The sequence below is a fragment of the Pipistrellus kuhlii genome, unplaced genomic scaffold, assembly GCF_014108245.1.
Source record: "Pipistrellus kuhlii isolate mPipKuh1 unplaced genomic scaffold, mPipKuh1.p scaffold_m20_p_3, whole genome shotgun sequence".
NCBI lineage: Eukaryota > Metazoa > Chordata > Mammalia > Chiroptera > Vespertilionidae > Pipistrellus > Pipistrellus kuhlii.
Genome location: NW_023425529.1, coordinates 173,769,997 through 173,797,780, shown reverse-complemented (window position 1 = coordinate 173,797,780; position 27,784 = coordinate 173,769,997).

Here is a 27,784-nt window from a genome sequence, read left to right as displayed (position 1 = left end):
ACGTGTCTTTTCATGGAAGATGTGTAAGCCAGATGTTTCTCAGGTCAGACAAGCCTGATGTCAGCATAAGAGATGCTCAGGGGGCCTCTGGCTCTGGCTCAAGCCCTCTTAGCCTGAGCCAGGCACATTCTTTTTCTTTTCTTTTCTTTTCTTTTTTAAATATATTTTATTGATTTTTCACAGAGAGGAAGAGAGAGGGATAGAGAGTTAGAAACATCAATGAGAGAGAATCATCGATCAACTGCCTCTTGCACACCCCCTACTGGGGATGTGCCTGCAACCAAGGTACATGCCCTTGACAGGAATCGAACCTGGGACCTTTCAGTCCGCAGTCCAACGCTCTATCCACTGAGCCAAACCAGTCCCGGCCAGGCACATTCTTTTTGTGATCATCCCTGCATCCCACTCACTGCCCATTGATCTTGCCCCTCCTGTCCATCACTGATGGGCTCCTCCTCCTCCTCTGCACAAGGCCATTCTTCTGACCTGGTCCCGGCCCCTCCTCGCCTGCATCAGTCATAGCACAAGGAGGTCACAAAGGGAAACTTTCTGCCTCGTGGGGCTAGCACTGTATTATTCAGACCCAAACTGGGCCAACAGGAATTCTTCGCAGGGTCGTGTCTCTCGGAATCAAAGAATGACACCATGGACCAGAGGAATTCCAGCAAGGCAAGAGTTTGTTGCAAGCAAACGCAGGTTCTCTGCACACAGAGGGGATCCAAAAGGATTGCCCCTGACGCTTTCTGCTCTTCCCCTTATATCTGCTAGAGGCCAGCTCTTTATCTGTGCCGCTCTCTGCTTGGTTCCCGGCCTTTTTGCAACATTTTATTTTGCACTTGCAAGAAAAACAGTCTTGTCTCAAAACATCCTGTGTTTTGTTTTTGTTTTTGCAAAACATTTTGTGGTTTCACGATTCCCCCTTCTTCCACCCCTTACCCTGTCTGCCTCATTCTGTTCCTGATTCCTCTCATCCTCTCATCGGGACAGCCATTCTACCATTTCACTTAGTGCCCCTTGATGCCCCTCTGTGGGGACTCAGCCTTCCCCCAGTGAAGTTACTTAGGGACAGGAGGGAGAGGTACCTAGGATCCCTTTCTAGAGATTGGTGTCATCGCACAGAGGGCAGCTGCTAGGATTCCTTTCTCCGAGGACATTTTGGTGCCACCATCCTAAACCCGGCCAAGGTCAGCTGCAGCAATTGCGTGGTCCAAAGATGACCTTCTTCCACTCAGTCATTTGTCTCTGCTGTCACTCCAGGAGAGTGAGACTCTGTCCCAGAAACTTCCGGGTGGGAGGGCAGCGGGACAGGGAAGCCTGGAGGTGGGTTTAGGATTGTCCCACTGCCTCAGATGACTCGATTCACCCACACTGTCTTGGTCACAGTCTATATCATGTTAGGTAGAACCAGAAGCAGCAAAGCACAGCAGGCATTTTCCAGTCCTCCTTCGTTACCCTAGAAACTGCCCCCGGGGCTGGCCACACCCTAACCACTGAGCGGCACAGTCCCGGGAACACCACAGGAACAAAATAGACTGGTGCACAGACCACAGTGGCCCTGATCCTGTCCCCAGGAAGTCAGGAAAATCCTTCCCTCCCGCTATGTGATCAGCGAGGGGAAGGGGAATCTGGGAGCACGTGTGTGCCTCCCCCGGGGCTGGGACATTTATCATATGTGCAGAAGGCACTTGCTGTCCTGCCTTCCTGTGACATGTGCTTGATGGTTCCCACCGCAGCGCTGCAGACTGAGCTTCCCACCTGGGAAGAGGTGGCCAGGTCTCTCTGGCACCAGAGACACTGTGGGCTCTTTCATCAAGCCACCCACCCATCCACCCTCAGGTGTGAGGTTTCCTCACTAAGGTCTGATTATGCTCAGGGGCCAGGGGCTGTGCGGGGAAGCCTCAGACCACCCTGTGACACCGGTGAGATTTGTATCTGAGTCCTTAGCAACCTTCTTCCCACAGATGACAGCCAGCAACAAGCGCCTTTGCAGCCTTCCTGCCCTCCTTCACCCCGGGGGCTGCTCTCAGCGGGGCCCTCCAGGCCCAGAAGGCTGGCTTTGGCACCTGTTCTGGAGGACACTCAGGGACCACAAGCCCCAGGTCTCAGAAGAGCCTCCGGGGAGGCACTGCAGGCTCCGGGAAGGGCTGAGCTTGCACACCCTGCAAATCACCCGTCAGCCCCGCCCCTTCTCTGAAAGCCAGCGGAAGCTGTCTGGCCTGAGCCTAGGGAATCAATCTGGAGGCTTTTAAAGGAGAGTTCTTTCCGCTTGCTCGCGGGGTGTTCACGGTGTGGAGCGAGGCCTTCCCGGTTCATTCGTGCAGTCAAACCACCTGCGTCTGCCTTCCCAGCCCACCCGTCCATGGCAGCGGCGGGAAACCGCGTGCTTCCAGATCAGGAACCAGACCACCGCCCCAGGCATCACGACTTGATTTTTTTTTTTCTCAACAAAGTGTCAGTTAGACAAAAGAAGAAAGGAATAGCTTATAAGTATCTATAAAGCAGGGGGGAATTACAGCTATTTATAGAGGATTTGGATCACAAAATTAAAGAGTACAATAAAATAAAATTATTGGGAATATTGAGTTCAATAAAGTGGCCATAATTTTTTTAAAAAGCAAAATCAATATCCTTAGAGCCAAGTAATATGCAGTTAGAAAATATAATGTAATAAAAGACCCCTTCATCAAAGTAACGGTAACAGTAAAATAAGATAAAATGAAATGAAATACCTGGGATAAATTATAAAAGTATATGCTATAAAAGTATAATCATATTAGATGAAGAGAACAATAAAACCAAACAAGAGACATAACAGAAGGCTTGAATAAATGATGAGCTATCTCATTCTCAAATGGAAAACTTCATTTTGGTTAATTTCTAAGTATTTGGGGATTTTTCCAGATATTACTCTGACACTGATTTCTAGTATTGTAGCCAGCAAAAGTAGTCTGTATGATTTCAATTCTTTCATATTTATTTTATTCACAGGAAAGGGTCTATGTGAATGTTCTATGTTGCACTTGAAAAGTATGGGCATACTGCTTTTGTTGGATGGAATATTCTATAAATGTGAGTCAGGTCAAATTGTTTGAGTATTCTGTAACTTGGCTGATTTTCTGTCTACTTGCTCTATCATTTGTTGAGAAAGGAACATTGAAAACTCTCACTGTAATTGTGGATTTGTGTGTTTCTTCTTTCAACTCTGTATTTTTTGCCTCTGATATTTTGAGACTTCATTGATTCACCAAGAGGGTATAACAAGCCTAGATATATATGCCCGCATCTGACAACAGAGTTTCAACACACATAGCTTCTTGTGACTTGACCTCTTTAGCATTAACTATGTCTCTATTTATCTCCAGCAATATTCTTTATTCTGAAATCTACTTTGCAATAGTCAATATAACGATTCCAGCATTTTTTTTTATTAGTATATGCATGATATGTTTTTTCTCACTCTTTTACCTTTAACCTACCTATGTATGTATGTTTTAATTTGTTGCTTTTGGACTGTGTATAGTTAAGTTTTGCTTTTCCAATCAATCTCTTTTAAGTGGTGTGTTTAGACTGTTTATAATTAATGTAATTATTGGTAAGGTTGAATTTAAATTTACCATCTTGCTATTTGTTTTCTATTTGTCTCTCTGTTCTTTGTTCCTTTAGTCCTCTTTCTTTGCCTTCTATTGCATTAATTGGATATTTTTAAATTATTTTTTAATTCTATTTTAGCTTATTAGTTATACCTCTCTAAAAAGATTTTAGTGGTTGCCTTAAGGTTTATAATATATATCATTTCTAATTACAATCTACCTTTAAATATTATTATTATTCCATTTATTGCATTGTGTAAGAATTTGACAATAGTTTACTTTCAAATTCATCTCTTCTATTTTTGTGTTATTATTGTTATATATTATACTTTTACATATGTTATAAACCCTACAACATATTGTTACTATATTTCTCTTATCCAATCATCTTTAGATATTTAGAACAATTAAAAACAAGGAAAACTTATTTTACATTTACTTTCATTTTTACCATTTCCAGTACTTTATTTCTCTGTGTAGATTCAAGTTTTCATCTGATATTAGTTCCTTCTGCCTGAAAATTGCCTTTAACATTTCTTGTGGTACAGTTCTGTTGACAATAAGTAATCTTAGCTTTTGTTTTTATGAAAAGGCCTTTATTGCATCTTAATATTTGGAAAAAATTTTTGCTAAATACAGAATTCTGGATTAACAAATTTTGCTTTATATTCTTTTGATATTTGAAGATGTCTCTTCATTATATTATATTTTCTTATGAAAAGTCTTCTGTAATTCTTATCTTCGCTCCTCTCTAGATAATGTGCCTCTTTCTCTGCTTGTCTCCATAAACTTTTTTTCTTTTATGAAAGTTGATATTGGGTCAACTATCTTGCAATTTTGTGATAAAATTAAGCTGAATCCTTGCTTTACTCCTTAAGTCAAAATAAATTCTAGATGTATCAAAGATTTAAATGCAAAAAACATAAAACTGTTAAAAAATTAAAAAGAAATATGGATGAATATTTTTAAAAACTCAGGATGGCAAAAATATTTATAAGCATGATATAAAATTCAGAAATCATAATAACATTTAATTTTTTAAACACAATGGAATTTAAATTCCTGTGGCAAAACCAAAGGAGATTAATAAACATGTTAAAAATTAACTAAGGATTTATTTATATAAAGAATTCTAGCCATGGCCAGTGTTCTCAGTGGTTAGAGCATTGGTCCATGCACTGAAGGGTCACAGGTTAGATTATCTGGGTTGCAGGTTCAAGCCCCAGTACCAATGGGGGTGAGTGTGGGAGGCAACCAATCCATGTGTCTCTCTCACATGGATGGTTTCTCTCTCTCTCTCTCTCTCTCTCTCTCTCTCTCTCTCTCTCTCTCTCTCTCTCTCTCTTCCTCTCTCTCCCCACTCTTCATTCCTCCCTTCCACTGTCTCTAAAAATTATTGGGAAAAATATCCTTGGGTTAGAATTAACAATAACAAAAAAGAAAAGGAATTCTAATATTTCAATAAGGAAACAATGACCAATGAAATAAAAGATGGATTAAATATATGAAAAAGCCATCCAGAAATAAAATTAAAAAGTGAACAAGCCTTTGAAAATGTTTTTGTTTCTTTTTTATATAGAATGCTAATTTTTAAAAAGGAGGTTGTTTAAAAAAACCTATCAGATTGAAGAAGATTAAAACAATGTAATACTCAATGTTGAACAGAGATTAGGAAAATAGACTCAAGCATTTTTGTAAGTTTTAAACTGATAAAATCCTTCTGAAATCCTTTCAGTTGGCAAAATGAATAAAGAATATAAAATCCTGCATACCCCTCTTTGTCCAAATATGTTGAGAGGAAGCATAGAACAGTGGTTAAGCAAGTAGGATTTTACATTGGTAGGGTTCTAATCCTGGTCTGCCACACAATTCCTGCATGATACTGAGCAATTTAAATAACCTCTCTTGTTTTACTTTTAGTGTCTGTCAGTTGAGGATACTAAATACCTACCTCATTGGGTTATCATGGGGATTTAATTAATCTCTGTAAAGCAGTTAAAATATTGAATGGCATATTCAGATATTACTAGACTTATTGTGGTAATCACTTTGGAACTTATATAAATATTGACTCACTATGTTAGACACTTGAAACTAATATAATACTATGTCAATTATAATTTTTAAAGGTTTTAAAAAAATAAGGTAAAATAAAATGGTGAATGGCGCATTTCAAATCTGTATCAACAAGAGTCTTTGGTGTTAATATATCAGTAGTGGGGTTCATGAAAATCCTCCTTGAAGTCCTGGGGTCATCCAAGCAAAAATTACCTTGAAAGGTTTTTTTTCTGTTGACTACCAGATGGTCACTTTAATTAATTGAACCTGTAGGTTGCACATTGTAAGTGAGATGATGTGATATGATAGTTTAACAGTTTGAATTTAGGGGCAAAGATGTTTGAATTGTACCAATGTGCTTAACATTTTGAGGATTGATCATTTACTTGTATCTTAGCCTACAAATGTCAGGTCACCTAAGAGCCATGATAGTGAATTTAATGCTCAATTTACACCATAAATGAAAGAGCCATCTGGTCCTGCCACGAGGCCAACCCCACAGGAAAGGCCATGCCCTTCATTCTGTGCCATCACCAATACACCCACTGAAACAAAGTGACAGAACTTCTGTCCCTCTTCTGAATGATGTAGGCACAAGACTCCTTAGAGACATGCCGGTAAGGACCCATGTGACTCAGAAGAGAAAGAGAATTTACTCTTGATGGCACCTTTAGAATTAAGAAATTCTTCTTTTACCACAGAAACATTCTGTAATTCTAATTTTAGAAATTATCTCAGGAAGATAGTAACAAGTGCATAAATATGCTTATAATAGTAATAACAACTCAAGTATACATCAGTGACCCATTGTTAAATGGTTTATCTACATGGTTTAAGTAGACCATGGTTTAAAAATATTGCTGTGGGTCTACATTTAACAAAAGGGAAAGATTCCCATATCATTGGGTAGATTACTTTGATAGATTCCTATATCATTGGATAGAGAATGAAAGGGAACTTCTGCCTTTTATCTATTCTATATAGTTCTTTCCCATATTGTTGAAAGTTTGTATAATAAGAATGTATTCACATATATTTTTGTATTTAGGGATATGTAGCTTGGGAATAAGGAATTGGAGAAGAGGGAAAGAGAGTATCCATTACACAGAGCCAACCACTGCTAGCCTTTGGGTGAACTATCTTTCCCCATGTCCCTCTATAGTACATATACATATAGAAATAGAGATGCATAATATATAAAAATTGAATTCATTTATTCATTCAACAAAAATCTTTGAATGCCTATGATGTTCAAGCAGTAAACTTAAATTCCCTAATCTTATTTTAGTGAGGATGATAGATAATAAGTAAAAATATATAATTTCAAATAGATATAATTTCTATGAAGAAAAGAAATAAATGCACAGTTAGAATGGGGTAAAGCAAGGGTTTATACTGAAGTCTGTCTGGCACCAAAGTTCACAACCTGCTCCTCTTCATCAAAAGGATGCAGGTGGCAACCTGAGGATCTGATGTCTGGAGTGTGTTATAGTCACAAGTCAACTACCTGTGCCACATCACCCCAGAAGGGAAGGGTCCAAATCCTTGACAGACTGAATCACTGTCCTGATCCAGCTTTGGGGGGACCATGTACCTGTTCTTCAGTCTTCCTGATTTTAAATCAGGATCCCAACTCAGGATCTGGATATGAAGCAAATCAGCAATCAACGAAAGGAAATACTAAGCTTAGTACTCAGAGAGTAATCTCATTGCTCATAAAGAATGCTACCATTAGGATCCGGTTGCTTTTAAAGCCCCATGAGATGCCCTTGTAGCAGTAGAATAGATCTTACTTTTGAAATTGGGTTGAATTTTTTCTTAAAGAAGAGAACATTGCCCCTGGCCTCCCAGCATTGCCTCCTCCTTTGCTGTAGGATATATAAAAATAAGTGTGGTTTGTTTACTTCTCCTGAAAGATCAGGAAATACCAAATTTGAGGCTCTGAGGCAATGGTCAAGCTTGCCTCTGGGTCCCTGCTGTGCTGGGATATGATTTGAACTGCTCTACTCACTGTGCCCTAATGTATGTTTGCTCCTATTAAACCCATGCCCTCTTTTGGCATCAATTATCCAGCTTAAGATTGGGATGCATAGGATTAATGGAACTTATGGAAATTAACGTGCAAAACACTAGATTCTCTACCATTGTTTGTCCCTAATACTTGACCCTTATTCAAGTCCTTTATTCTGTTAAGTCATTCTTTCTGAACCTAAACTTGTGCTAAGGCTGTGGGACTATTGTTGGCTTACTAGGGAACAATGGTTCCAAGCATTCTGACTCCCTGCCTTCCCTCACTCTGTTTATTTTGCCCAGAATTTGCTTCCTTCCATTGTTGCATATCTAGCAGCCGCCTACCTTCTTCCATCCTCTGTGTAAATATCTTTGAATTTGTGAAAGCTTCCTTGTAAGATGCCAGTTGTAAGATGGCAGGGTAGTGGCAGAAAGTAAGGATTCTGGGACCAGACTGCCACAGTTCATTCACATCTCAGCTTTGACACTTGAAAGCCACAGGAGTTTGATAAAGTTTCTCATCATGTCTGTGCCTCAGTTTCCCCATCTGTAAAATGGGGATAGTAATAGTACCTACCTCAAAAGTTATTAGGAGCATTAAATGAGTTATTACATATTAAGTGCTTAAAACAATGCCTGTTACATAGCATCCCATATAATAAAAGGCTAATATGCAAATTGACTGAACAACAGAATGGCCGGTCGCTGTGATGTGCACTGACCACCAGGGGGCAGACACTCAATGCAAGAGCTGCCCCCTGATGGTTAGTGCACTCCCATAGCGGGAGCATTGCTCAGCCAGAAGCCAGGCTCTCAGCTGATGAGCACAGCTATAGTGTCAGGAGCCTCTTCTGCCTCTGTCACAGCACTAAGGGTCCTTCAGGGGATGTCTGCCTGTCAGCTTAGGACTGTTCCTCACGCAGACTGGGCTGAGGAATACTCTCCACCCCAGTGCATGAATGTCGTGCACTGAGCCTCTAGTGTACTACATAAATGTTTGTTTAATAAAATAATATATTCTCCTTTGGACTATTAATAGCTGGTGTGGCTCAGTGATTGAGCATCAGCTTATCAATAAGGAGGTCACAGTTCAATTCCTGGTCAGGGCACATGCCTAGGTTGTGGGCTCAATCAGCAGTACGGAGCTTGCAGGAGGCAATTGATTGATGATTTCTCTCATCATTGATGTTTCTATCACTCTCCCTCTCCCTTCCTCTCTAAAATCAATGAAAAATATATATTTTTAAAAATTCCAGGAAGGAATAATGTATCTATTTCTATTCAATATCCCTCATGTGGCAGATACTGCACAAATATCTAGTAAATTGTTTACACGGTGACTGCTGTGGCTTAATCTTCTCATTGCAAATAACAACACCCATAAGTGACAAAGAACATCCTGGATATTGTCTTTCTTATCCATAAAGAATATGGTTCTTTCTCAATCATCCCCTTGGAGAATGTTCTAGAAAGTTTACTTCCTCTCACAGAAAACACATTGTAAGGTACATTCTGCCCAGGATCCATTCTTCCCATGGCCACTGGAAGCTTGGTGTTGCAGTGATGAAGTATGTCAAGGCCAGCTTCCTGGTGGCATCACCACAGATGCAGACATTTCTGTCAGCTCACTCAGGGAGAATCTATTCACTCATGGAGCCCTGGTTCATTCATGCGCTACATCCAACATGTTGTCAACAGATCAAAACGGCAAGTCATCAATTTTCATTGAGAAATAGTAGACCTCGCAAAGAAGTATTTAAAAGCTGTTGTTGGCAGGTTAGCTAATATTGAAATTTATTTGAAAAACCAAATGAGTATGAGAACGCTACTCAGTGGGTATAGAGTTGAATAAAAAAGTTAGATGTTCAAGTTGCAATTGCTTGATATACTCTCTAGAGCAGTGGTCGGCAAACTCATTAGTCAACAGAGCCAAGGTTTGCCGACCACTGCCCTAGAGGGAATGTAGACTAAAAGGGGCTCTGGTCTCAACAGCGCTGAAGACACATTAACAAATTCTAACAATTTGTTAATGTGTCCCTTTCTAAGAGTCATGGCCAACCATTAAAACTTCTGTTATGGCATTACTTCCTCATAATGGATATGTTTCTGTGTCCAGGATTGCAATTTATCTTTCATTTTGCATTCTAAATATAGGTCTTCCTTTGGGAAAGGTACTCTGCATTTGTTAATATTTTGAAAATGGTCTAGCTTTATTAAGCAACCATTTATATCAATCTTTGGTATGTAATTTTTAATTTTTTTTTTTGAGGGAAGAGGTCAAAATTTCAACTTTACATGGATTCTTGTTAGTCTGAAATCCTATTGGTGATGTAGTCTAATCTTCATCCCACATTCTGGAGTCACCCAGTTTAGATATCACAGGTTCAAAAAGCCTAAATATAGCTGGCATCTTAATGACACAAATGTCTCGCATTCAACTAGCAATTTTCATTTATTGAGTCTGGTTCTAATTTAAACCATCAGTAATCTCTGTAGCTAAAGAGGTCACTTCTATAGTTTTGGCGAATGTAATTGCAATTTCCCCAACAATTGGGAGACACTGTGCAGTGAATTACATAGCACTGTTTTTGTTTTGTTTTGTTTTTTTGGTTCCAATATACCTGAACTCCCAGGTGAAGAATTGGGAGATTATGCCTTGAGTCCAGAGTTTGCTGGTTAGGACCACACTGTTGTGACTCCTAACGGTCCCAGGGAACAAAATGACACTGTGACAAATGTCCCTCTGCTCTCAGCTAACCAAAGAGCTCTGCCAGTTCTGTCCTGTCCATGTCCTCACCCATGTCATGCCATTCCCTGACAGCGAGTCTTGTGTTCCTTAAGAGAATTGGGCTTAATATGAAGCTATTATTTTAAAAGCTAAAAGAAAGCTTAGGTTTCAGGGAAGTGTTTCAAAAGAGAAGATTCCAGAAGGGATCGAATGCCAGTTGCATTAAAAATTCTGACACGGGCTTTGCCTCAGGCTTTAGTATACAACTGAGGAGTCATGGGTGAGGGTGGGGATTGACATTAAACACAGTTTTGAAATCCCTTCCCTCTGCAGTGGAGGAAAATGACTCCCAAGGAAGAGAGGCACTCTCAAGATTCCAGAATTCCTTAGTTTCAGAGACAGGACTTGCTCTTAGGACTTATGTCTTGACACCCTATGTGATTTTTGTTTTGTTTTGTTTTTTTGTTTTGCTTTGTTTTGTGTTGGTTTGTTTTGGTTTGTTTGGTTTGTTTGGTGTGTGTATGTGTGTGTGTGTGTGTGTGTGTGTGTGTGTGTGTGTGTGTGTGTGGTGTGCTAGACCTTACGTAATAGAAATTGAAAATATTGGATTATTTTGCATTTTGACACTAACTGCCTGAGCACACTAAACATAGTTCTACTAGAAAATGCTAACCATGTAATTTTTGTAGAAATTTTGGTTTAATCCTATAAGACCTATTTCTTACAGCGTTACTGCATGCTGTTTTCATTATGCCAGTGTACTCAGCATTAGAGTGAAGGCCGTGATTTATTTTTCATGGAGAACACAGACCAGGGATCAGGCAGGAATAGTAAGAAGGGAGTGATTTGGGAGGGAGTCCCAAGAAGTGGGGTGGGGGTGGTCAGAGAAGGCATCTCAGAGGAACTGCTGTCTAAACCAAAACCCAAAAGTGAGTAGGAAGGAGCCAGATGGAGAGGAAAAAGGGGAAGACAGGGCTCACATTTGCTTCATGCCACATCATGCTTCTGTTAGCATGTTCTGTGTCCTTCCTTGGCTTAGAATGCCCTCCACACCCTGCTCTACCCTCATCCCCTCCTCACACCGAAGTCTTAGTCACCCTTTCATTCTGGGGGCCACTGTCACTCCCTTCAGATGCTCTCCTTCACTGAAAACAGGCCAAAGGTCTTTGCACTGGGTCCCTATAATGTTCTGTTTATCCTTTATTGTAGCCATTATAGTATGCTACAATGACATGCTTGTCTGTCCTCCTCACTAGATTTCACATGCTCAGAAACAAGGACTTTGTTCTATCCATGTACTCATGTTTACAGTGCCTGGTGCAGGGCAGGTGTTGAATAGATGTTGATACACAATGAAGTCAGGGACTGGCATTGGGGTCACCCTACAGGTCTCTTAATGCTGACTCAGAAGCATCCAAAACACATTTTCTTCTTCAGATTACATTGGAAACCTCTCTTTTCTGTAAGCATTATTAGTGAAAACCTTAAGGTTGCCTTTCAAGAGAATGAGAAGCAGAACAAGTCAGGAGGTGGAAGCTGCTGAGTGGAGGCCCACGGTTGGGCTCTAGCTGTCCTCTATTGGCACCCAAGCTGTTAAGGACAGATGCTACAGTTCCCCTCCCCTCTCCCCCCCTCCCCCAGCATGTCCCAAGGCCCACAGTCCTCCCTATAAGGAAGCTGGCTATCCCAAGCTGTGTCTGGAGCAATGGAGAGTGAGATCCAACTTCCATTGCACTTCCGGTGACTGCCCTTGAGCTCAAGTCTTACGGGGAAAGCTGCAGATCAAAATGAGAAGTTATTTTAAGGAAGCAGAGGACCGCATCAGTGAGCTAGAAGATAAGATGGAAAAAAATATCCAAGTAGAGCAGCTTCTAGAAAAAAAGATTAAAAAGCAGGAGGAGAGCCTACGGGAGCTTTGGGACATTACAAAACAAAATAATATTCGAATAATAGGGGTTCCAGAAGGAAAGGAAACTGAGGTAGACATGGAAAAAGTATTTCAAGAAATAATGACAGAAAACTTTCCTGAAATAGAAAAGAAAAAACCCACACAAATCCAAGATGCTCGCAGAGTCCCAAGCAAAATGAATCCCAGAAGACAGACTCCAAGGCACATTATAATCAAATTGGCAAACAACAATGACAAAGTAAGAATCTTAAAAGCAGCCAGAGAGAGACAGAAAGTTACATACAAAGGAACCCCCATCAGACTAGCAACTGATTTCTCAACAGAAACTTACCAGGCCAGAAGGGAATGGGATGAAATATACAAAGTCATGCAAAGGAAGGGTCTGAATCCAAGAATACTGTACCCAGCAAGGCTATCAATCAAAATTGAAGGGGAAATCAGGAGCTTCACAGACAAAAAAAGACTGAAGGAATTTATCTCCACCAAACCAGTAATGCAAGAAATGCTAAAGGGTCTACTGTAAAAATAAAGAAATAGGAAGTGAAGAAGGAACACGGGTATAGAATAAAAATGGCGTCAAATGTGTACCTATCAATAATAACCTTAAATGTAAATGGATTAAATGCTCCAATCAAAAGACATAGGGTAACAGATTGGATAAGAAAACAAGACCCATACATCTGTTGTCTACAAGAAACCCACCTCAGAAAAAAAGATACACACAGACTGAGGGTGAAGGGATGGAAAAAAGTTTTCCAGGCAAATGGAAATGAAAAAAAAGCTGGGGTAGCAATACTTATATCTGACAAATTAGATCTCAGAGTGAAAGACATAATAAGAGATAATGAAGGCCATTTCATAATACTAAAGGGAACAATCCAACAAGAAGAAATAACCCTGGTAAATATATATGCACCCAATACAGGAGCAACCAAATACATAAAAAAACTGCTGGAGGACATTAAGAGAGAGATTAATAGCAATACAATCATAGTAGGAGATTTTAATACCCCACTGTCACCCTTCGACAAATCATCTAAACAAAAAAACAGCAAAGAAATATCGATCCTAAGTGACTCACTAGACCAGATGGAATTAATTGACATCTTCAGAACACTCCACCCCAAAGCCACAGAATATACATTCTTCTCAAGTGCACATGGGACATTCTCAAAGATAGACCACATTTTGGGTCATAGGCAAAGTCTCTTCAAATTCAAGAAGATAGAAATCATATCAAGTATCTTCTCAGACCATAACGGCATAAAACTGGAAATTAACTACAATAAAAATAATCCAAAGAAATCAAACACATGGAGACTAAACAGCACGCTATTAAACAAGGACTGGGTTACCAGAGAAATCAAGGAAGAAATTAAAAACATCCTGGAAACAAATGACAATGAAAACACAACAATCCAAAATCTATGGGACACAGCAAAAGCAGTCTTGAGAGGGAAGTTCATATCCTTACAAGCCTATTGCAAAAAACTAGAAAAAGGGGTAACAGATGATCTAACTCTACAACTCAAAGAGTTAGAAAAGGAGCAACAAGAAAAGCCCAGTGTAAGCAGAAGGAAGGAAATAACTAAAATCAGAGCACAGATAAATGACATAGAGACCAAAAAAACAATACATAAGATCAACAATACTAAGAGCTGGTTCTTTGAAAGAATAAACAAGATAGATGAACCTCTAGCCAGGCTAACTAAGAAACAAAGAGAGAGGACCCAAATAAACAAAATCAGAAATGAAAGAGGTGAAATAACAACAGACCCCAACGAAATACAACGGATTGTTACAAAATACTACGAACAACTCTATTCCAACAAACTGAACAACCTGGAGGAAATGGACATATTCCTAGAAAAATACAAACTTCCAAAACTCGATCAGGAAGAATCTAAAAATCTCAATAGACCAGTGACTTGGGAAGAAATTGAAACAGTCATCAGAAAGCTTCCAGCAAACAAAAGCCCAGGGCCAGATGGCTTCACAGGAGAGTTTTACCAAACATTCAAGGAAGAACTAAAACCTATCCTCCTCAGACTTTTCCAAAAAATCCAAGAGGAAGGAACACTTCCAAACTCCTTCTATGAAGCCAGCATCACCCTAATACCAAAACCAGATAAAGACAACTTAATGAAAGAGAATTACAGGCCAATATCCCTCATGAACATAGATGCCAAAATCCTCAACAAAATCCTAGCAAATCGGCTCCAGCAGAGCATCACAAAGATCATACACCATGACCAAGTAGGATTTATTCCAGGAATGCAAGGATGGTACAATATCCGCAAATCAATAAACGTGATACATCACATAAACAAATTGAAAGATAAAAATCATATAGTCATATCAATTGATGCAGAAAAAGCATTCGATAAAATCCAACACCCTTTCCTGATAAAAACTCTTAACAAAGTGGGAGTACAAGGATCATACCGCAACATAATAAAAGCTATATATGATAAACCCACAGCCAACATTATACTCAATGGGCAAAAACTAAAACCATTCCCTCTAAGAACAGGAACAAGACAGGGATGCCCACTTTCGCCACTCCTGTTTGACATAGTACTGGAAGTACTAGCCATTGCAATTAGACAAGAGGACGAAATAAAAGGCATCCAAATTGGAAAAGAAGAAGTAAAGTTATCCTTATTTGCAGATGACATGATATTGTACATAAAGAACCCAAAAGACTCCATTAAGAAACTAATTGACTTAATAAATGAATTTGGCAATGTAGCAGGATACAAAATTAACGCCAAGAAATCCATGGCATTTCTATACACCAACAGTGAAACTACAGAAACAGAGACTAAAAAAGCAATTCCATTTACCATCGCACCAAAAAAATTAAGATACCTAGGAATAAATTTAACTAAGGAAGTAAAGGATCTATATGCAGAAAATTACACGACATTGAAAAAAGAGATAGAGGATGATGTAAGGAGATGGAAGAACATACCATGTTCATGGATTGGTAGAATCAACATCATCAAAATGTCCATACTTCCTAAAGCAATCTATAGGTTCAATGCACTCCCCATTAAAATACCAAGGGCATATTTCACTGACCTAGAAAGAACTCTCCAACAGTTCATTTGGAACAATAAAAGACCCCGAATAGCCACAGCAATCCTGAGAAAGAAGGGTAAAGTAGGAGGGATCTCAATACCGGACTTCAAACTGTATTACAAAGCCACTGTTCTCAAAACAGCCTGGTACTGGCACAAGAACAGACATATAGATCAATGGAATAGAATCGAGAACCCAGATATCAACCCAAATCAATATGCTCAATTAATATTTGACAAAGGAGGAAAGAATATACAATGGAGTCAAGACAGTTTCTTCAATAAATGGTGTTGGGAAAATTGGGTAGACACATGCAAAAGAATGAAACTAGATCACCAACTTACACCATACACAAAAATAAACTCAAAATGGATACAGGACTTAAACATCAGACGAGAAACCATAAAAATACTAGAAGCATCCTCAGGCAGCAAAATCTCAGACGTATGCCAAAAGAACTTCTTCACTGATACTGCCCCTAGGGCAATGGAAGCTAAAGAGAAAATAAACAAATGGGACTACATCAAAATAAAAAGCTTTTTTACAGCAAAAGAAACCATCAACAAAACAACAAGAAAGCCCACGGTGTGGGAGAACATATTTGCAAATAACACCACTGATAAAGGTTTAATCTCTAACATCTACAGACAGCTGATACAACTAAATAAAAGGAAGATGAATGATCCAATTAAGAAATGGGCAAGGGACCTAAATAGAATATTTTCAAAAGAAGACAGAAGGAAGGCCAAAAGGCACATGAAAACATGCTCAAAGTCACTAATTATACGAGAGATGCAAATCAAAACAACAATGCGGTACCATCTCACACCTGTCAGAATGGCCAACATCAACAAATCGACAAACGACAAGTGTTGGCGAGGTTGCGGAGAAAAAGGAACCCTCGTGCACTGCTGGTGGGAATGCAGACTGGTGCAACCACTGTGGAGAACAGTGTGGAGTTTCCTCAAAAAACTGAAAATGGAACTCCCATTTGACCCAGTAATCCCACTCCTAGGAATATATCCCAAGAAACTAGAAACACCAATCAGAAAGGATATATGCACCCCTATGTTCATAGCAGCACAATCTACAATAGCCAGAATTTGGAAACAGCCTAGGTGCCCGTCAGCAGATGATTGGATCAAAAAACTATGGTACATCTACACAATGGAATACTATGCTGCCATAAAGAAGAAGGAATTCTCATCATTTGCAGCAACCTGGATGGAATTGGAGAACATCATGCTGAGTGAAATAAGCCAATCAATGAAAGAGAAACACCACATGACCTCACTCATTTGTGGATAATAAAGAGCATTATAAACTGATGAACCAAAAGATAGATATAGAGACAGTAAAGCAACAAGCAGATTGTCAAATTACAGCGGGGAGGGGAGGAGGATCTGGGGGAGATAATAGATCAACCGAAGGACTTGTATACATGCATATAAGTACAACCAATGGACATAAAACTATGGGGAGGGAGGGGATATGGGGGAGGGAGGGAGGGGGGCAAAAAAAATCATTAAAATATGTAAAAATAAATAAATAAATAAATAAAAAAAAAGAAGAAAAAAAAAAAGAAAAAAAAAATGAGAAGTTATTTTAAAAGTCTGGAACCAGACAAACATTTGTGGGTAGAGTGAGAAGGAAAAGGTGAAATGTCTGTGTGAAAGCAAGGAGAACATCCTGCGCCAGACCGTGTCTGGACCCGGTGGTGATTGCGATATCTTGGAATGAGGGGAAGCGGTTGGGAGCCTTTTGTGTTCTTAGATTAGGTGGTTCTATTAGCTAACCCAGTGTTGCTTTTTCTCTGTTAAACTTGCTGTTAACATGTAACTGGTGCATCAGAACTCGTTTTACTCATCTAGAGATTTTATTGCCAGAGTCACTTGCTTTGTTCTTGTTGGAACGGACCAGGTTCTGTGCTCATTCATTTCCTACTCGCAGGGAGAATTGCCCCTTCCATTTGAAAAATAAAAAATAAAAAAAAAATCTACATTTGCAGTGGCTGCCCAGGACATTGATTTCAGTTTAATCATAGAAGAGACATGATAAACTCCACTGGCAGTCCAAGAGTGTCTGAAGCGCGGTTTCTCATAATTGGCTGTCCTTGTTAACATGCTCCTGATCATTATCTCTTTTTGTCCACTACATTTTATCTGTGGTAGAGAGACACACATATCCCTTCCTCTGGGCCAGTCTCCTAAATGCCCTAGATAGTTTTTTATACGGTTCCACCTAGCCCCTCAGTCACCTCAGCAAATCTGCTCATTATGAACATTTTTTTCAATGAAAAAGCCTGCATGCAGCACCTGAGCCCAGAATTGGAAAGTATGTGAATGTCAGATGAGTTATTATCCCAAAGGTTGCAAATGCATGTTCTTTCCTAAGTACGCTGGGCCTCAGTAGCCTCATCTATTCAATGAAGCCCTTGAGGGGGGCAATTTCCAGTTATTTTTAGCCTTTATGGTCTTGAATCTATTGAAGCTGTGCATCATCGCTGTTGGAATGGATGCAGTTCTTGCTATGGGAAGGGACTGAAGGGCCCCCACATCTCTCTTGATGCAGACCCAGAAAACAGGGTCACACATACATCAGTCCAGATAACACACTCTGTTGAACCAGGAGTGGGGGTCTGCTGGGAAGGAAGTAGAGAAGGTTCTCCAATTTTTTTGGCACCTGCCCCTCAGAAATTCTCCCCATTCCTGGGTGCCTGAGAGACCATGATTAACAAATGGGTGGCCCACTGACTGTCCTCTCCTCTCTCACTGCCCAGGGGTGAGTGAGATTGGTGTGTGTGGGGGGGGATTGAGCCAGTCTCACTCTGGGCAGGAAAGAGCCTGTTCTGAGCAGAGAGAAGATTCGAGAAGAGAAATCAAGCAGAGCCCCCTTCTGGATATCCCTGTTACAGAAGAGATTCATTTCCCAGGTAAGAGGCATTCAATGTTGGGGACACAGACAGAGAGGTGGAAGAAAGGGCTGGGTATGGGGGGTGGGTGGCATTTCTTGGTGAGAGGTTGTAATGAAGAGGGCAAAAGGCAGGTTTCTGTGAGTCTTTGCCTTTCCCTTTCTGTCATGGTGATGGGGCTGGATCAGGGCAAGTGGCCTGCTCCTGACTTGCCCCCCATGACAGAAGGAAATTCCAGAAAGGCAAGTAGACTTAGAGGGGAGGTGTGTGAGTAGCTGGCAGTTCTGGGCCGTGCCTGTCCTTCTATCTGTGTCAGCCGCCCCAAGAGCCAGACTAGCTAGCCTCTGAGAGCCCTGTGCTCACCTGACACTTAAGCCAGGCTTAAAAGAAGTAAATAAATAAATAAATAAATAAATAAATAAATAAATAAATAATCAAGATGAATAAGGAAAACAAGCATGGATTTTTAGTGCATTCCCCATACCCCCAGAGGAGGAGTTCATTGCTAAAGGTGTCTGTTAGTCAACAAAACATATTCATTCTCAAAAACCTTTATTGAGTTGCTGCTGTATGCCTGGAAAATCAACCCAGGAGCTCGGTTTTCTAGTCCATGAGCCCTACAGCTTGCTTTCTGGCTCTGCCTGCCTGATCCTACCTCATTAAAATTCCAGATGTCGGAAGGAGTCTACGCTCTGTTCCGTGATTTAAGCCCCCTTTGTTAGTTCAAAGCGACCCTAGCCGCCCTGATGCCGAGTGCCAGGTTCATGCCCTGAGCTGCACTTCATTGAGAGGGATACCAGGTGGGCCTGTCTCCAGAGAGAAGTGATTTTTCTTAAGACAGGCTCCTTTGAAGTAATTGGGGCCCCAGAGTGTGTGTGAATCCTCAGGAAAAAAAAGAAAAAGAAAAAAAGAAAAAAGAAATCTTAACAATAGGGTCTGTGACTTTTATCAGATTCTTAAAAAGAAAGAGAAGAGAACAGAAAAGCAAAGCCCCCTTTTGCTGGACCACCAGCTGACTCTCAGCTCAGGGGCTGGGTGGGGCCGTGCCTTGTTCAGTCTCTGTTTGGTGCTGTCCCTGTACAGTCCAGGTGTCCCACCTACTTGTCCCAAAGCAGGAAGCTGGACGGCCCCCTCCAGCAGCCTTTGTCATTTGAAGGCTCTTTCTTGGCTGTAGAGCCATTCATTGCTAGACAGAAGGTACTGGAAGAAGAAATCACCAGGGGCCATCAGACCAACACTTTCCCTCTGGCACCAGCACACAAACCCAGGATAACTTCAAAAGGATGTTCCAATAAGCACACACCTCCCAGCCTCTGGACTAGGATCCTGGAGCATTTAGGCCCAGCCACCATGCAGACATTGAAAATACTGTCAGCTCAGATCCCAGCGAGGAGCAGAGGGATGCCTTGCTGTGCCTGGAAAGAGGGTGAGACCCCCTTCCCTGGGAAGGAAGTGAAGGTGGGAGCTGGTGGTGCCATAAACTCCGTAGAAGAAATGCCAAGCTTTGTAAGGGATGTAAGGGATTGTCACCTTTCTGCTGCTGGTTCTATCTTTTCTCCTGTTGTTTTTTTTTGTTGTTGTTGTTGTTGTTTTTGTTTTGTTTTGTTTGTTTGTTTTGTGTAAAAATTTAGAAACCCATTGATTTTCTTTTCACCATTGATGTTTGCTAATTCATTCATAATATTGCCTTCAACGGACAGGAAGGGACTCGTATTTGGTTACTTGATTTTGTTTCAGATGCTGGTCCTGTGGGAGGTCTTGACATTGATTAATGGGACATTTTCTTGCTAAAGAGCGGGGGCTCCTCATTTATCTCTGGGCTTTCTCTTTTGTTTACTCACTGCCCACCTCCTGAGACTTTCCTCGGTGACCAAGCCCGGCTCCCTGGGTGTTTAGGGACAACCGAGTGAGGAGCTTTTCCTCACCTGCTGTGCTTAGCAAAGGCCCCATTGTCCACCTGCCCGGGAAAGGGCTGTGCTATTTCCATATGAGTCAGCACTGTCACCCCGTTGAAGAAAAAAGCAGTGAGTGAACAAAAGAGAGCTCTCTTCAGATATGTGCCTGTCTTATTGGATTTAAATTGTGGTTGGGAAGACTGGGACACACGTAGGAGGTACCGGAAATTGAGATGTGGAAACATTTAGATTGTGCCGCTGAGGGGGTCCCTTTCAAACAATGAGGAGAAGAGGGAGGAATGCTGAAAAGAGAGTGATTTCCACCTAGGAAAGTCAAGGTATTGTACTAGTTAGGATGGGACAAAGATAAGTTGGGTGAGGCAGTTTGTGATTTGTATCACAAAATGAGCACTGAACTTGGGCTTTTAAACCCCACATCCGCCACTTACCAGCCCTGTGACCTCTGAGAATTACTCCCTTGAGTTTCATTTGTCAACTATCTAACAGGACTAGTAATGTATAAGGATGGTCTTACTTGCAAATAACTGAAAACCTAATTCAAAATGGCTTACATTTGAAAGGAAACGATTTAGCTAATGGCTACTAAAAAATCCATAAATGGCAAAAGCTTCAGGCATGGTTTGATCAGGGCTCCAGATGCATTTCTCATTGAGTTTCTTGTTTCTGTCCTTCCTTTGATTTCCTCTGGGGAGAAAAATGATGGCAGCAGTTCTAGGCCTCCTAGCTGTGTGTCACATTGCCCAGAATAAGGTAGAGAACTTCTCTTCCCCCATTGCTGAACAAAATTATTGGACCTCACTGACTAGACTGACATCATAGACTGAGTCCTGAACCAATCATTTGGCCTGATGAATGCCACACACTGGTTATCTTAGGCCTGTGCCATACATCCTTCTCTACACCAACCATCGTAGCAAGAGATGGAATTGCTATTTGAGTTAGACTGGTTGTACTGAGGACTCAATCCAAACAGCACAGCTGCTTCATGGTGGAGAAAGGGTATGCTAATGATGTAAACTAAGAGTAGCACAATCCATGAAGGATTTAAAGTAGAATTCAATAACTTAGAATATATGAACATCACCTCTAGCATATACAGATGCTCAAACATTAGTCAAAACTGAATGTATGGTGAAATATTTTAATCTTAGCAGCTGAAAACCACACTGGCTTTTAGTTTACAGTTCTTTAGGTCAGAGGTTGTGGCACGGCTTCCCTGGTTTCTCTGCTCAGGGCCTCACAAGACTGAAATCAAGGTGCAAGCCATGCTGCAATCTCATTGGGAGCTTGGGATCCTATTCCTAGCTCATGCAGGCTGTTGATTCACTGTGGGTTGTCAGCAGGGAACCACTTTTGGTCCCTATAACTACTTTCAATTTTGCCTCTATGTTCAAAGCCAGCAATGGAAAAACTGCCTCCACTGAATTCTTTTCATGTACCGAATCTCTGGGTCTTTAGACCCAGATTTTTTTTTATTTTATTTTTTTTATATTTTTATTGATTTTGTACAGAGAGGAAGGGAGAGAGATAGAGAGTTAGAAACATCTATGAGAGAGAGTCATCGATCAGCTGCCTCTTGCACACCCCCTACTGGGGATATGCCCGCAACCAAGGTACATGTCCTTGACCAGAATCAAACCTGGGACCCTTCAGTCCCCAAGCCGACGCTCTATCCATTGAGCCATACCGGTCACGACTAGACCCAGATTTAATGGACTCATGTGATTACATCAGGCACATCCAGATAATTTCCCCATTGAAGAACTCAAAGCCAAAGGAATAGTAGTCTTGATTACATCTGCAAAATCTCTTTGCTATGTGACATAATATAATCAATCACACAGTAGTGCCATCCCCTCATACTCCCAGGTTCTGTCCACACTGAAAGTACCAGAGAGTGAAAATCTTGGGGCCATCACATGCTCTCAGAATAAAGTTATTGTGACATGTTTGGTCACAGTGCTTGGCATTATAGGACCATAATACTAATGGAATGAAAGAATGAACGTGGTTTCCAAGATCCTTCAGGGTCATGTCCATTCTTAGCTTTTACCAACTGACCCCCCACAGTGCACGCGCGCGCACACACACACACACACACACACACACACACACATACCAGAGAGAGAGAGAGAGAGAGAGAGAGAGAGAGACAGAGAGAGAGAGAGAGAGAGAAACCTACCTGTTTTAGGCCAACTCTATGAGGCCAACCCTGTAAGGCCTTCAGATCTCAGCTGCACTGGCCTCTTTGATCCGCTAAGCCAGTGGTTCTCAACCTTTCTAATGTCTCAACCCTTTAATACAGTCCCTCATGTTGTGGTGACCTCCAACCATAAAATTATTTTTGTTGCTACTTCATAACTGTAATTTTGTTACTGTTAATGAATAATAATGTAAATATCTGTGTTTTCTGATGCTCTTAGGCTCTACAGCAGCAGTCCTCTAAGCATGGAGAGGTAGCCTAAAGCTCTCAAAAAAAACCTATCATAGAATTTATTGTAGGATGGTATGTTAGCTCCCACTCAAAATACTGAGAACAGGGAAAGCAGGAATTCATATTCAAACTGTTCTGCAATGTGACTGTGTCCTGACCTGCGGGGCAACAACGGGGGTACGCAGGAACCACCTAAGAGAATGAAACAAACAAGGAACACAAAAGAATGGAGGCAAGACAAGGTTCTGATCAAGCCTCAACTTTATTCTTTGAAATGGCTGTGTATATACAGCAGAAACAAAGGGGGGCAGGGTTGCCTATGCAGAGGGGTCTTTTGCAGTGTATAATTGGTTTAGGCATTGAGTGGCAAGGTGGTAAGGTATCTGGCAACACAGGATTGGCTAACTGCCAGGGCGGCGTAACATTCCAAGGTGTAACATTCCAAGGCTGGGCTATCTGGGGTGGGGGGGAGGGCAGGATCAGGAAGGGGAAGTTGCAAAGATGCTAAGCGGTAGGTTAATCTTATCTTCTGGCCAAACCGTCAAGGCACCGCATAACTTCTGCTATTATAGAAGGAACTTAATTCTATTTTCTTAAGACTGAGTTGCTTGTCTCAACTCTGATGGCTCCCAACATGACTGGCCACACATTTTGACACCTATTTTCCCAAAGACTCAGCCTTCCTAATACCAGCCACACCCCTCAGCTTTGAGTCCCTTAACACTATGCCAGTGACTTGACTTTAGACCCTGTTTGGTTTCAGAATTCTGCTTTCATTTCTTTCATCAAGTGAGAAGAACTTAGTTTAAAACACACAGTGAACTACAGAATGCCATAGGACACCGAACTAGGCAAGTGCCTTTTGCTTTTCAAGCAGATTTTCAATGTATTAAATGAATGTTTATCTTCCCTTTACTGTATTACCTGCAATTTCCCCAGCAACACAGGTAGTGATGGGATGCTAAGAAGGCAAGTGTGCATCTAATGGATTTTTCTTCCTGTTTAGAAGTCCATGCCTGTTTCATAGAAAGGTATACTATGGGAAAGCATGTGTCATTAGTGTTGAGAGCCAGGGTGGGAGGATGAGATTGGTACAGTTAGGACTGAGCAGGAAATTCTGAACTGGCCTCTCTGTTTTGGTTGTTTCGTGAACTTGGACAAATTCTTCCTCAATTTCAGAGGCTCTGCTAGGATTTGGGAATAAAAAATGTGCAGCTGCTAGTCTTGGCGTGGAGAGGGGGCGGGGGGCGGGTAAGAAATGGAAGCAAAAATGACATGTGTCTTGGAATGTATTAGAACAAAGGTGATAAAGTACAGAGGAAGGAACCAAGATGACACTTGACTCCCATCTTAAGTCTGAGTGGGAGTTTGCCAGGAGGAGTTGGAGAAAGGGAATCCAGGCAGTGGGAACAGTTTTGAGCAAAGGTGCAGAGGCACAGAGAGAAAAAAGAAGAGGGGGTGGGGTGGCCAGCAGCCAAAGACTTTGCATGGACAGAGGCAAAGCAGAATACTGAGGGGAGAGCATCAGGGGAATGGAGCCATGGAAGCAATGGTCAACCCTCTGGATAGTGCAGATGGAGAAGAGAAATAACTGGTTTAGGAACAATGGGGATTACTATGGTAACAGCACAAGAGTTTTTTTCAGATGTCTCAGCTTCCTTAATATGCTCTTTACTTGTCGGGACAATTCATCTGCATCACGGCTAGGTAGAGTACAAGGCTTTGGTCTGATGACAACCAGGTGTCATAGGAACAACAGGGACCTTTGAGGGTGGCTTTGAGAACTTAGAAAATGTCTGTCAAACTGACTAGCCTCAGGACCTCCATCCAAAGGAGAGAGGCTGGAGACCTAGAAGTCCCAAGTGTTGTGACAACCCCGTGGTGGGAATGGACATCTTGGTTTCTGTGGGAGCACTTTTTAAAGATTTGGCATCACATTCCTCACAAAGAGGTGTGGGAGTAAGACCACATATCCTGAAGACTTGCTCTGGTTCATAGTTCCTGGTGGTGGTGACATCACAAGGGCCCTCAGTAGCCTGACTTTATGTGTGATGGAACATGGAATATTTCTTGAGTGCTCTTTGAGGAGAAGGCTTCAGGATGGATATATACTACCACCAACACTACCATTGATTCCTTACAAATGAAACTTAAAACCTGTGCACAAAAATTTATGATTATCATTCTGACCAAGATCTGTAGGTTCTACAAACCATCTTTTGGAAGAGGATATGTCCTACTCTTTGTAAACTACAAATTCCTTATTGTTCACTTTTATCTAATATCATCAGGCTCCCTCTCTGATGCAGTTACTGTAACTGTGGCCTGGAAAAACATCGTTGTTGATTTTTGTTTTTGTTTGTTCAATAAGTGAAAAGGGATGCTTGGAAAAGTTAAATAATTCACTCAGGTTACACAGATCTGAACTAGGCATTTTGGCACATCTGTAGTCAACTGAAGATCAGCTAGGAGTGGGTTCTTCTAAGATAGTCTTGACTGGGATGACATGGCTCTGCTTTAATTGGTCCAGCACTTCAGAATGTGACTATATTTGGAGATAGGGTCTTTAAAGAGGTGATTATGATTTGACTTTGGGTGGTGGACACACAATGTAATTTCATGTATCACAGAAATGTAGACTTGAAACCTACATGATCCTATTAACCAATGTCATCCCAATAAATTTAATTTTTAAAAACAAATATGTGGTTAAGTTAAAATGAGGCCATTAAGGTAAGCCCTAATCAAATATGACTGGTATCCTTATAAGAAGAGGAGATTAGGACAAAGACACACTTGGAGGAAAGACCATGTAAAGACACAAGGAGGAAACAGCTGTCTACAAGCCAAGGAGAGAGACCTTACAAGAAACCAATCCTGCAGACATCTTGATCTCAGACTTCTAGCCTCCAGAATTATGAGGAAATTTCGGTTGCTTAAGCTACCTAGTCTGTGTAACCTTGTTATGGCAGCCCTCGGAAACTATAACACTCGCTAAGGTGTTGATGAATTTGGTGTTTTTTTATTTTTATTTTTGTTGTTGTTGTTTTTGGCTAGAATGGTTCACTTTGAGTACACACAACTTTCCTTGTCAAAATAGATAGTAGAGCTTACTACAAAATGTTATTGAGCACTTACTATTTGCCAAGTACTGTGATTATGTGTATTTTCTCATTTTGTCCTCAAAATAGTCCTATGAGATAAATACTGTGCCATGCCTGTGTTTTTAGAGGAGGAAACTGAGGCTTTAGTGACTAAGGGGTTAATCGGCAGAACTGGGATTTGACACCTCTCAACTTGAACAGACCTGGGCTTTGAAGTCAGATGGCTTTGAGATCAAATCCTTGTTCTGCAAACTACTAACTATGATACCTTGAGTAGTTTAACTACCTGAGCCTCACTGTCCACATCTAAAAAATGTTCACAATGCAAAGGTTATTGTGGTGGTTGAATAATATAACTCAGGCCTACTAAAATCTTTTAGATTTGATTACATATCAAGGGCTCACTAAACATTAGCCTTTGAATTTAAGACATTGGACCCAGTAGCTTGTAAGCATCTCTAATGTCAGTCTGTGTGTGTCAGGGCCAGAGGTCAAGGCTGTTTCCTGCATTACATTTTTTCCCCCCAGTTTCTTGTTCCATCTGCTCTTACATTTTTCTCAAAGAATATGACTTTTACCCATGACCTTACATTGTAGATGGGGAGGTCACAGAAGGTCTCCTGCAGACTGAAAAAGCTCAGTATCCAGCCAAAACCATTGCACAAAAGGAATTAAAGGCCACCATACACACCTTCCCAGCAAATAAATGAACCCACATGCTCAATAAAAGGGTAGATATGTGAAGAACAGGCTATTTTTAAAGTTGTTATTTGTTGGGTGCTGCTTTCCTTCAATACATTTTTATTGATCATGAGTATGAGAATGATATTGTACTTAGCACCCCAGGGAAGGTAAATTCTGAAAATGTGCACACACAGCACCAGATCCAGTGTAATAAGTGCCTTTAAAAGGGTAAAACACATCAAGAGGGTAGGACAGTGATTTTCAACCTTATTCATCTCATGGCACATGAACTAATTGCTAAAATTCTGTGGCACCCCAAAGATATATTTTTTGCTGATCTGACAAAAAAAATAGGATAATTTTTATTTGTTCACACTGACAGCTGTTGTTGTGTTGGCTGATATTATTTCTTTTTTTATTTGACCTAAAAGAAAAGAGTTCAGTGCCCCTAACTAAAATGTCAGGTTTTGCATGTTTTAAAAATTCTTGCAACACACCAGTATGCCTCTTGTGGACATTGGTTGAAAATCTCTGTTTTAGGGGACAGAGAAGTAATTTTGGGTTTGGAAACACACAAAGCTCTGTGGAGAAGATGACATTTCGGTGGAATTTGAAGAAAGAGATGGCTTTTTCATCCAGGCACAGTCTACCCTTAACTGGTTATGTGCTAAGGCACATGGGTCAGTAGTTCATTGATAACATAGATGAGCTGAATTCCAACTATTTGTATGAAAGTATAGTTTATAACTTATTGCAACTAATAAATTCCAAAAACCTGGCAGAAAGAGGCTATTCTAAGGACTAAGCAGTTTTTCAGGGTTTGTTGTTTTTTTTTTTTTTTTTTGGTTAAAATCTTTGTTGGGGCTAAATCACATGAACCAAGCGTGGGGTTCTTGCGTGATATTGTGTGGCCACAAGCTGAATTGTTTGCATGAGAGGTGTCTTGGGATGATGGATGGAACATCTGCCATCGGGATGCTCTTGAAGCTGCTCATCAGTGGAGAGTATCAGCCTAGTAAGAGCCTGTAGACCTTTCTGGTCCAAAGCTTGTCTTCCACTGCGTAAGTCTCACCTGGAGAGGCAACTGGCTTTTTCTTTCAGGGTTGGTTCCTAGAAAGTGTAGTCAAATTAGTGGCTTCCTTGTAACAATCATATATAACATTATAGCATGCAGACTTTAAAGTCTTATTCTTGGCTCCATTTGAAATCTCTATTGTTTTTTGTTGTTGTTTTTTACATTTATTTCTTAGGTTCCTTCCTTTCATTTATGTCTTCTTATTCCAGCTTTTATATTCTTGTGAGCCACCCTGTCTTTTCTGGAAGGAGGTGTGGTTGAGCAACACTGTTCTTTCATTT